The sequence below is a fragment of the Colias eurytheme genome, chromosome 4 (genome assembly GCF_061535395.1).
Source record: "Colias eurytheme isolate Ceu_HAF_F1 chromosome 4, ilColEury1 Martin Lab GWU primary, whole genome shotgun sequence".
Taxonomy (NCBI): Eukaryota; Metazoa; Arthropoda; class Insecta; order Lepidoptera; family Pieridae; genus Colias; species Colias eurytheme.
The window spans coordinates 11,664,836-11,677,288 of NC_142983.1; the positions used below are offsets into that span (position 1 = coordinate 11,664,836).

The following is a 12,453-nucleotide window of genomic DNA, read 5'->3' on the forward strand; positions in this document are numbered from 1 at the left end:
TTCCACTTACCCAGTGTCTCAGATATACAGGTATAAATAAATATCTGTCTCATTTAGAGAGGGTGATAACGATTGTAGCTTTCGTTTTGACATTTTTCAAATAAACATCTGTATGATAGTAAAGCGAAACTAAAACTGAAGGTAATTGAAGCTCAAAATGTGTACTTACGTACTTGGAATTACGTGCGGAATTAGTGGGTAGAATAAGAATGACTAAACAAACAATTTTATCTCAGTTACAGAGGTTTATGCATATAAAATTTACTCGCTGTCTCAGTTATAGAGGTAACTATGATGATAAATCGAAAGAACAAATCCCAGATATCGAGGTTTACCTCGTCCCACTAACAGAGGTAATTCAGTGCCAAAGTGTTGGGACCTCAGCATGAGTTCCAGTTATGGAGATTTCTCACTTATCCAGGTCCCACTTAACCAAGTTTCACTGTATGTATATCTCAATATATTATTTGTTTTTCTTATTATGAGTCAGTAATATATAAAGGAATGGGATAATAGGTAAGGTATTGAACTGGTGAACTTTAGGAATTATTCATTAGGATCTATTTTTACTTACCTTTGAGAAGGGTCCTAACAATGTTAAAAAGGCGGAATCGTCAAACAGGGTTCGTTTCTATCTAAGTACAAATTACATTTTACTATTATTTGTTATTATTTTCCAAGGTATATACCGTTCAAATCAAAAGTTTAGTTCATTTATTTATTAAGAAATGTAGTATTTTACAACACTGGGAGCTTTTTATAATTCACTATAAAAACCAATATACCACTTTTTTGTAGCGGTTAACAATTATTGTCCATATTATTTATTCGGTCTATAAAACTAGCTTAAATGTAAGACTGTTTAAATTTACATTATGTACATTGTTTCGACAGTAACTTTAATGAGATAAGACATTTTAGTAAAAATTAACGTAATGTGATTTCAGATTGAATGCTGATCTTGATAACAACCAAAAGTACCACAGAAACATCAAGTACAACGAGTAGAAACAAGAGACGAGAGAATCCAAAATGACAAATCTTTTGAATGTAAGTTGACAAGGTAATAATAAAAAAAATGTTTGGTAGCTCTTAAGAGTTAAACCTTTTTTTGAGTATACTATATTTCTAAGGCTGCATGTTACAACGTATTTTCGTATTAAGCAGATACAACAGATAACACTGTAGCTAATACAAAAACTTTTGCAACTCTATGTAAAAATGTGCACCAACAATAAATTCTATAAAACCAGCGGACACGATCTTCAAATGAACATAACCTCCGTCAAACGCTATTAAAGTAATAACATTTAAAAACCTGTAAACTAAACTCGACTGTATCGTACATCTTTTCTTCGCTTCTCGTGTGTGTAATGTCGTTGGGCTTTCAACTGACCGAAATAACTAGAGCCCTCCTCGTCCATTCTGTTTCCCCGATCGCGTCTCAAATTTGAGACTTGCGGGGGTTGACAGGGGTCGAGATAAACTGGTAATGGTTCGTACATATTTCTGCAATTGATTAGGCGGGGGCGGTTGCCATGGCGACGGGTTGCACTAGGGTACTCTCCCTCGTCCCACACGGCTACCTTCAAACTTACGGGATATTCGACCTTGTGACCATGTATTAAAGTACATAGTGTTGGTTTGCGTGCTGATTGTATTCGCGAAACCCCTTTATGATACGCGAGATACTGGAGCTATTGTCTTGTCTATGCAATTTAGCTCGCTCCTGAATAATGGCGACGCGAATGGAGACTACGATTGTCTTTTAAACGATACTCTTCATAATTTAAACGAAAGTTGAAACAAAGAAATGTCGATAAAGTATAACGAAGCGTTGAGCGGGATAATGCACGACCCTTCGATGGGGATAAGAATAACCTTAACTTGAAAAATCTTTTTCTTTTGGAAAAGCTACGACTAATGTAGCTATTGTTTATGGGCGGTGTGTTTTCCATTGTAAGGGTAGACGTTTTTTTAAAGTTTCTTAATTTCCCGGCAATAAAATATTTGTTACAGAAATAAATAATTTAGTCAAATTATTTAATATTGGTCTGTAAACATATATATAAAAAAAAATTCCAACCACATCCACGTAATATTTATCTACCTTGTTATAATATAAAGTCAGGATGACTTAAGTATTTAATAAAAAGTATTATTAATATTGTCTATAATCTAATTTAATTTAAATAAAAAGTTTAAAATGTTTAAGAAAGTTTATAAAAACTTTTTGAACTCTACAATGTACAAAGTTTAAAGTTTGTTAATGTAGTACTCGAAGGATTGATTTAAGTAGATGGCTGTGTGAAATATCCCTACTTATTAATTATTTTTTCATAAAGCTTAAAAAACTACACATAAAAAATAAGAAACAAATAGTGTACAAGTTCTCGCTATAAAGTTTCCCCTCGGCTTGCAATCCGGAATGCAATAAACCTGTTCGCCAGAACGTAACTGTGAAATATTTCAGCTTTCCACCAAATACCTGCTATTAATTGAAATGGCGTAGGATTGTCTCGTGAAATACGCGAGGCCCGGTTAAAGTTAATTTCGCCGGGTAATCCGCCCGCTAATTGCTACCCCCCCTCCCCGTAACCGAGGGAGAGGGTTGATACTACCTAAGTTTATAAGTTTATATGTATTGGTAAATTTTGTGAAAAGCTATGCGTGTTGGTAGTAAATGTGGTTAATTATGATTAGACCAACTACATATTGGACTTATGGTTGTTTGTGTTTTGTCTTGTATTTAAAAGAAAAAGTAGATTACTTAATAAACCTATAAAGGTTAAAAATTATACTATGTATTCGGTATACCTACTTTTATAAAATTTCCTAATATTCTAAAATAAATGTGTATAATGTTTTATGCATCTCGCATTCAGATGCATTTCCTTAATGAGCATTCATTTTCGTAACAAAAGCTTACAAAATGCATTCAATATTTGCACGTGATTTGAGTGAGATATTGAGAACAACTCACACGCGTTATAGAAATTAGGATAAATCATTCCATTATTGTAAAGAAAGTCTATTAAATGTAAACAAGTAGAGAACAATATTATATTAAACTATTATTTTAATTGTAATTCGGGCTATAAATTTTTTAAAGTTTTAAACCTATTCATAATACAAAAGTATAAAACTTCAGTAGGTATAGCCCACAATAATTCGATTCAATTTATATTCGTTTATTTACTTAAATCTTTAATCATAGATTATACGTAATCTAACCTTAGAGTTAAGTTTATAAGTAGATATAGAGCAATAAACGGTCCAAGACCAAAAATAAGAAATACCTATGTCATTATTATGTAAATAATTATAATTTATACTAGATATATGATCTGTTCGTACATTGGATTAAAATCTCAACAGCACAACATTGAATGTCGGACCGGACCTACGGCATCAAGTAGTGAAGTGTCGCTCGAGGCTTAATTACGGAGGGTCGTTACTCGTTAGGGTGGGGGGAGGGGGGGGGAGAGTCGTGTGTCGTCTACCCTTATGAGTATTCTATGTTAATATTTTTGTTTCTTTTAATATCATTAACGAAATTTTAAATGAAATAACGTAATCAGTGGAATTGCATGTAGGAATCGATGAGACAGGTGTAGGTACCTACATTGTTTTGTATACTTACGAGTAATCGGGATATTTACTAAGTATTAAATAATATAAGAGAATAATTAAGAATAAGAAAGAATGTTAGGTTTTAACCTAGTCTATTTTTAGACTAAAAAGATATAACTAGATTGTAAATGTAACATACAGACAATAATATCTACCAAAAATATATTTTTTTAATTTTTCTTACATTAGGTTACTTTTATACCTATTCTTTACGTTACTCAATTAAAGATAACGATATTTTTAAACACATTTTGACAAAATAATCAACACGACATAAGATATTTTGAGATTTTTTTTAATAATCATTTCAATTTCATAAAACTATATTTCATAAAAAAATCAACAACAAGTTGAAATAATTCATAAACGTATCAACATATGAAATATGCATATAATATTATCATCAAGGCATATATCACTGAAAATTTCGACAATTTATCTCAAAGCTCCGTGTAACAGATGCAGACGTACAGTACGTAGGCAAAACAAACATTGTGATTAGTGAGGGCCGGGAGGGTGATTATGCATGCGATCGATACCTCCTCCCTCCGACGCGCACAGAATACATTACCCATATTTGCATAAGTTGATGAGATGGCCCCACGGCCCCGCACTCCCAGTGACGCTAAACTCATGTTTTTACTTGCTAATGCTTTGAGAAATTCGTATTATATAAAAAAATAAATACAATTATGTATATGATAGAGGATACTATAATTTACATAATGGAAGTCTTATTTCAACTTGTATATGTATGAAATATGAGAAAATGAAATTAGTGTTAGGTACCTATACACCTATAATCTAAGTTTAAAAGATATAAAGTGATGTTGTTCCATTTAAAAGTTCTTAATCCTAAACGTTATATTATTAAACATTTAACTTAGAATACATAAAAATCAGCACTTTATATTTTATAGAGAGTACTTACTTAATACTTGTAGAGTAAACATATATATATAACTATAACGACTCTTATACAATTATTTTAAATGTGCAAATCCTGAAAAAATAGGATATAGTAAAAAATTAAGCTTTTAAAATTTTACATGTTAATTAAAAATACAATATCTTGCAAAAGAGAAAACAAAGCTGCGGTATCTATAAAGTAAATTTAAAATGGATGCCAGCGTGAAGTTATAACACGTAAAGTCCCATCTCGCAGTTTATGGCTCATTAATGACTCCATTAAAATTTAAACCCGTGAAGTGTTATTACTTTAATATTACTTTAATATCCGAGTTTGTTGATTAACGAGACTTTTGTTGGCTGTGGGAGATGGAGTCACGTTCCTAGATTTATTTCAGCAGATATTTTGATGTCATATTTATTCTTTTCTAATTTCTTGGATGAAAATAATTTGGGCAAAGAAACATACTGATTTGGATGGATGACGAAGATAAAGATTTACATATTGATAGGAAACTATTTGAAATTTCTGTTTTTAACGTTATAAACGTTTAGTTTATCGGGAAATTCTGCCCTAAATGTCAAATCATGCGTGTTTGATAAAAAAATCGTAACGAATTATCTACCTGAGTTCTTTTGGGAAAACTATACAGATCTACCTTGTTGGCGCTTTAAAATATCCAACCTCTTATATCTAGTCTTTGAGTTTGTGTGTTTGTTCGTGTCGTTCCTACATCACAATGCACATTATTTAATTTCAAAAGCATCTACAAGCTAATAATGCCAAGTATTCACATGCTATTGTCTCAAGAGTAACAGTTTCAAGAATGTCGAGGGTGTTAGGGACACGGAGTGCGGGGGTGCGGGGGCGTGAGGGGGTGCGGGGTGCGGGGGTGCATTCCGCCTGGCCAATATTATACGGGCCTAGTTAGCGCGCACTGATATTAAGAATTCCACGAGGCACAGAGTAGTTTGTATTAGGAGAAATTAAAAATAAAGAAAATTTGAAAAAGGTATGGTTATTTCTATTGGGTTAACATAAGCTAACCTTGTATTTATATCTTATGAATGAAAAGTAATTCGAAACGCTGACTTGGTAGATCAAAGTTTATCAGCGTCGATTTAAATAAAAGCATATGTGAATTTATCTGTAAAAATAATTGTATATCATATTATAATGAACAAATAACAGAATTAATGAGAACCGGATCATTTTATATGGATAATTTATGATTATGATTATGATGTTTCGCATATTAAACTAATGTAATTCATTTGAAATTTTCTAAAATTAATTAAAATGTAGGCACTAAAACATTTAAAGAATTTGGCGTGGTATTAAGAAATACATACAGTCATTTTTAACAATTAATCGTAAAATATTAACAAATTAAATCCTCTGTGCATCCATTGCTCTACACTCTAAGATTGGAGCTCGGGCACAAAGTTGGTAATTGAAAAATCTTTGCAGCGAGCACCCCCCACCCCCCCCTCCCGCGAACCCCGCCCGCCCGTCGCAAATTAAACACCACTACAGTCGCACATTACATGAACTTTTATTTGGTATTTAGATACATCTGTAGTTAGATGTCCTCGACTTCTCTGCAGAATATTCACGTATACTTTGAATTTTCTCAATATTTATGGCTATTACTAGGCGTTAGGTATTTCCTGCAGTATGCAAATGTAGGAAACTGCAACTGAAATGTGAGCATATGATGTAAATGTAGAGTATCGCTGTAGCAACTATGGTGTCAGAATATTATGCTATAAATACCTGAAAGGTTATATTTGAATATAAACGGTTATTTATCTACAAATGAAACAAAATCGTCCACAAAATTAATTGAATTTATAATGTATTGTTGGAATTATACAGTTTTCGTAGAGCAAAAAGTTTTCAAAAGCAATTGTCGTTGACCCATGGTGCAATAATTAATCTTTAATTCGAGTTGTTTAAATAAACAAGTATGACAAACAACGGTCACTTTAAAATCTACAGGACCGAACTAAAAGCGACGTTTTACATGAATTTTGGGAAAGCGTAGCGCTCTCGTAACTAATTTGACTACGAAGTGTGCTACGAAATTTTCGTGTAGCAACTTCTTAAAAAAACCTTATACTACATATTTGTATCGAACTATTCAATTCCGTAGAAATTGACTTTCTAGTAAATTATAAAAGCAGATATGATTGTTATACTATTATAATTATACTTTAAAATATCGTTAAAGTCCCTCTACGCCTACACTCAAAGGTGGGTGAATTATATAATGTCGCGGCCCCCCCCGGGAGGGTGGGGGTGCCGGTGGTGGGGGGAGGGGGGAGGTCTGGCCATTCGTCAGCGCTCCGCAGAAATGTTTTCATTTTTATTTCATAAATAAGGAGCGGAATCTCGCCCGAGCGTAATGAGGAGAGCAATATCTGCGACTTTTATACTGTTTGTATTTGTTTAGCGTTACGTTTGTATTCATTTAGAGTTGGCCTTAAGTTGAAATGGTTAAGTATTTGTTATTATAATTTGGATGTCTATTTAATTATAAATCAAAAAGCAAAAGATTAGAAAGCTTACTTTTTTGTAAAAAGCTCCTGATAAAAGCTCCTGGTATATGGTGGGCATACAAGCATAAAAGGAATGATAATAATTATGTTGTGAAAAGATATATTTCATTCAATTTATATTTCTTGGTAAAGTAATTAATAAAGATAAAATATGTACATTTATTGATAGTAATTATAAAAGATTCAAAATTACTTAGTAAAGAACTTACTGTTAGAAACTGATTGTGAAAGTATAGCCTAAATAAGTAAAAAGTAAATTTTGATATAATAACATTGAAATGAACGTTGTTCAACTACATTATCTAGATACGCAAAAAGGGGAACGATAATGTTACATCTAAAAATGAACTGCAAATCGTTTTACAAAATTCCAACACGTAAAGTGAATTGTTAGGGCTAGTATGATATTTGTCCGAGGAATATGAACCCAAAGTGGCCGAGCCAAATCTAATATAAGCCCAATAGCGTGCACCCGCGAGGAGCGCCGCGGGTCGCCGCTCCCTCGCGGCGCTGTGAACATCTCACTACATTCCGCAGCAAGTGTTTAAAATTGCTACTCGGCCCCGAGCGGGGTAAAGGCCAAAGCGATCTCCCCCGACATATTGCAAACATATTCTCCGCTTGAAATTTATTGTAAATCGCGACGGGCGGGGATTTGAATCCCCTCGCCGGTCGCCTGTCAATAAACCGAATGGACTCGCCTGTTTGCGTTCGCTTTTTCGCCGAGCCTCAGCCTCCCTCGGGCGCTTCCGATTTTATTTATCTAAAGTTTTCCATTTCGACGTAATTGTGTGAGTTACGCGATTGTTGCTAAAGCGAATATTTATTCGGGTCGCAGTTTGCTTTCCATTTGCCGCAGCACGGCTCGCCGATATTGTCCGCCGAATTCAATTTGCGGTTAGCGCTGGCCTATGACGTTATCAATAAATTGATCGCCCGCTTGTGACGGACATATCTGACAACGTTGGTGCGCTTGCCTACGTCACTCCTCGATCATACACTAACAAATTGCGTAGGCTGTAAAAATGAATCATTGACCGCCATAAAATCTACATGAGGTGAGGTTCGTTCGATCCCATTAATTCTAAGGCAGGACGGGTGTGGGGGTGGAGGGAGGGCGGTCTACAATCAGCATTAGTCAGAATATATTTCGCGTAAATCTTTGACGGTGGCATTTTATGTATATCGTAAAAAAACGGCGTGAGGCGAGCGGCCATAAATATGGGTCGTAAAGGGCGGGCATCCCCGCGCGGTATTCATTGCCAACACACTATGAATAGTAAGCTACAATAAAACTTAGGCCTGGACCATTTAAATGTCCAGTAAAACAGACAGTAAAACAGACGTACAGGAAGCTACCGAAATAGCACAGCATTTAACTTGGGAAAGCTGCCATTGCTTACCTACAAAACATAAAAACCTATATTACTTCTTCAGTCATCGATTGTATTAATAACCTTAATAAGAGCAAACAGAAAGATTATCAAAAATGTTCAGCCACTATTTACAACAAATTCAGAAGAATAACATTACAGTGATAATAAAGCTTTTGCATATGTGATTCACTCATCACATAAGATGATATCTTCTGACTACAATAATTTCCGTTTTATTCCTTCCTATCTGATTATTATGATTAGTGTGTATATTATAAAAGTCCCCATGTCTGTGACGTGGGGTAAAGTTTTACGTTTGCATGATCAGCGTTATTTGTATTTATTGTTTTGGACAGGAGACAGGAGGGTCGAGCCGGGACCGACCCCGGGATACACTTTTATGTCATATTTTTCTTAAAAGTTACGTTTATCCGACTAATATAAATATTCATGTCTCTATGAGCATTTTATGATTTGTATGCTTGTGTTTTAGTTTCTTTTTTCATCGAGGAAGGCTATAGGCTATAGCCTATATATCATCACGCTAAGACCAACAGGATAATTTTTTATTATTTTCTACATATTTTGTGATAAGTGTTAGCGACAATTCAAAATATAATTTTAGTGTATGTATTATCATCCTGAAATATTATCTTTTATATTCCAGAAGCAGATAATCCTAGAGAAGATCGCATTGTGGCGGGAAAAAATAAAAATAAAAAAGAAGAAAGGAATGTCTTTACTGCCTACAGGATTTAAACCATAGATCCTTTGAGGTAAAGTATTTTGAATGAATATAAATGATTATTTAAAATATATTGTGATAACATTGTTACTTTTCATTTTGATTATTTTTTTGCCCATCAAATTAAAATGTATGAGGATAATTCATCCTGATGGGAGTATGTTACTGTATCACGCAAAAACAAGTGAAAAAACAGCTTACAAAATTTCTTCATTTTAATTTATTGTACGTTTTCTTAATTCATGATGTTACATCTTTCTATATCGTGTAGGCAGATAATAATACTATGAATGGAATTGAAGTTTTTCCGAATTTGAACAAGGGAAATAGGAATGATTTAGCCTTCAATCTTGTATGTTATACTAGTAATACTTTAGCAAATATCGGGATTTAGTAACATTACAGTAAAGACAATCTCGTTGTATCGTTTGTGCGTCACATCTCACTAAATGAGGTCTTACCGCGGCCATCGCGATTGGGTACCGCTCGCTACAGTTAAGGCTGCCGAAATTTTGGTTCAAAGAATAAGATATAAGTGGATAAGGCATAAATAGAGCTATTGGATACTAAAAGCAAACAAACAGATTTAAATGTCTCCAAACAAAGATTCAGCAAATTGTAGCCACTCATATCGATGTCTTCCTTATGATTACAATTCCTTGACGAGTAAAAAATAAGCGCATGCAAGCGAGTTTAGAAACCCTATAATATTACAGAAAAGAAATTGATTATTAATGTAAAATTAACCTGTATCGATACTTGATTTTCATGTTTAAAAATATTATGTACAAAACACATCCAATAAAATAATTTCTGCACGCATGTAACGGTGGAACGCGATTTTCCGTAAGACAAAGTGTGTTATTTCTCGCGGTTCCCGAGGGGCGAAGGTCTGGGGTCCGGGGGGTCCGGGGGGTTGGGGGTTGTAATATTTTTACGAGCGCATTTTATTGTTGGCGGGATAAATTTGTCATCGCCGTCCGTCCCGCTGTGGCATGCAACTGCACTAACTTACATTCTAATAAAACTATAAAGTTACATTTTTATATGAATTCGAGGAGGGAAATACGAATGTTATTCTGTAGGGTCTGTTTGGTTTATGTGGAGGAATATTTTGTCAAACAGCTAGTGCGTGGAGACTAGCATGTATGAAAGTTGAACTATATTAATTAACTCGATGAATTCGAAATATCTCACACGGTCGAGTTTAGCTCGACAAATTTGGAATTTATTAATATTGTACTTGTCACCTTACTCCTTCTCATTAATCTATAGAGCTTTTACAAGCTTTCCAAATTTTCAAAGAAGATCTAATGAAATAGGTAATTAGTTGGCTAATTTATATTCACTCTCTCAATTTATATATATATCTCAGCTTAAGCACATAGTAATAAAACAAAAGTTTATAATTTTTAAGATTTTTCCTATATCTGTAACGTGGGCTATTTCATATTTGTTAATAGTTTCCAATAATAGTTTTATCATGATAAAAGTGATTTTAATTAAAGTTCTATGTAGCTGTCTGGCTTCTATCATAAATTATTATTTAAATACAAATACTTGACACTTAAGTAAGTACTGATATGAGATCGCCTAGTTATGTTCTCTATTGTTATAATATTTACATAGCAATTCGAATAAACATAGAATTAAAGATTACCTGCGTACATAACAAGGTTTATCGATATCTACGGTTTATTCCAAGAAATAAACTGAGGAAGGAAACAAGAATTTTACTACAGTTTAATAAGGAAAATATATAGAACAGCTTTAAACTATTTTAAAATAATTGTTTTTTACAACATGGTCATGAAATGTAAAGTATAGAAATGACTGAAATTAGCTGATTACATAATATTATAGAATCTCCGAAAAAGTGTACCTACCTACTGTTTAATACATAAATATTTGAAATAATAAATGTGTCGATAGTATGATATTATATTATGTATTTTTCGAAAACCATTGCTTTAATCGCATTCCACAAGATAAATACAAGTATTATAACAATTAAAACAAAAACAAATTGTTTTAATGAATCATATAATTAAATTAATTGCACTTTCAATGTGCCCGGTTACGGGTTACATTTACAAATAATTGACTTAATTATAAATAATGAATCTTATTATATGGTATAGCTATAAGCTAGTAATTGTTTCAATTCGCACAAACAATTGTTTTATTGATTATGTAACACTATATTTTCACGCGGACATCTTTCGTTAATTGTACACTGTAATTACATTTGATGATTTGATTTCAATTGCCGTATAAGATGTATAACTTAATATAATATGTACTATAACTACGTGGGATTATACTGTATCGAAGCTCCATAATAATATAGCAAGTAAATATTTAACAAAAATATTTTCACATATAGACCCATCCTGTACTTTTGAAATCGGTTAAAGATTAACAGATAAACATACCGATCTCTAAAATGAATATTTGGGGAATTTTGTAAAATTAGGATCAATTTTCAACAACCACATTTTACTCTACATTTAAACCAACAAACATTTAAATACTATGTGTATTATTTAAACTTAATAAAATAATATTATGATTGTTTCTAATTTCAGATACTCGGAGCTGATTAACGCTGTAAGAAGTACACATATTCTACTCTCTTCTCTGATGAGAATCTAATAGCAGAATGAAGCGAATACAAACAGGGAGCCGGATGAATTAAGTTTTTGATAATAACGAGGTACAAAATATAATATAAACATTTAATACCATTCAATACGCAGGTCTCAATTATTTTGATACTGATTTCGATTTAAATATTAAAATATTAGGTTTAACTAGTTCCAAACCTTGGTTTCATTTGTGTGTTCTCCGGATGAAAAGCCAACCAGTCCACTCATATTTAGACTATATAATATTTCTATGCGATATCTTCATGTGTCAAATTTAATCATCCATATTTAAAAGGAATTTGTAAAAGCTTTTTATTCGTAGGTACTAAACTTGGTGTTCAGTAGTAGGTACCTAGTAGGAAATTTTCAAATAAATTATCGAAAATTAATTTATGCGTAACTTAGAACGCTAATAAAAACGTAAACTAATAAATATTTCACATTCGTAGTTTCGTCGTCATTGTCTTCGATTTTGTATTTAATATATCAAGTATTATATGTGTACATTGTTGATTGGATATCAGTATATTAATATTTATTAATCATTATTTATTTCTTTGTTACATGTTTCTTTCGTGGA

The 12,453-nt window shown here is 32.8% G+C and overlaps 1 long non-coding RNA gene across 2 annotated transcripts; it reads left to right on the forward strand.

The window, feature by feature from the left end:
• The first annotated feature begins 1,000 nt into the window (after positions 1 to 1,000).
• On the forward strand, positions 1,001 to 11,873 carry LOC149909244 (uncharacterized). 2 transcript variants are annotated; one of them, XR_016458648.1, is made up of 3 exons: positions 1,001 to 1,050; positions 9,148 to 9,256; positions 11,814 to 11,873. It is a non-coding gene; the product is annotated as an uncharacterized LOC149909244 (long non-coding RNA). The 2 variants fall into 2 exon arrangements; XR_016458647.1 differs by lacking the exon at positions 1,001 to 1,050 and adding an exon at positions 7,540 to 8,162.
• Positions 11,874 to 12,453: the final 580 nt, after the last annotated feature.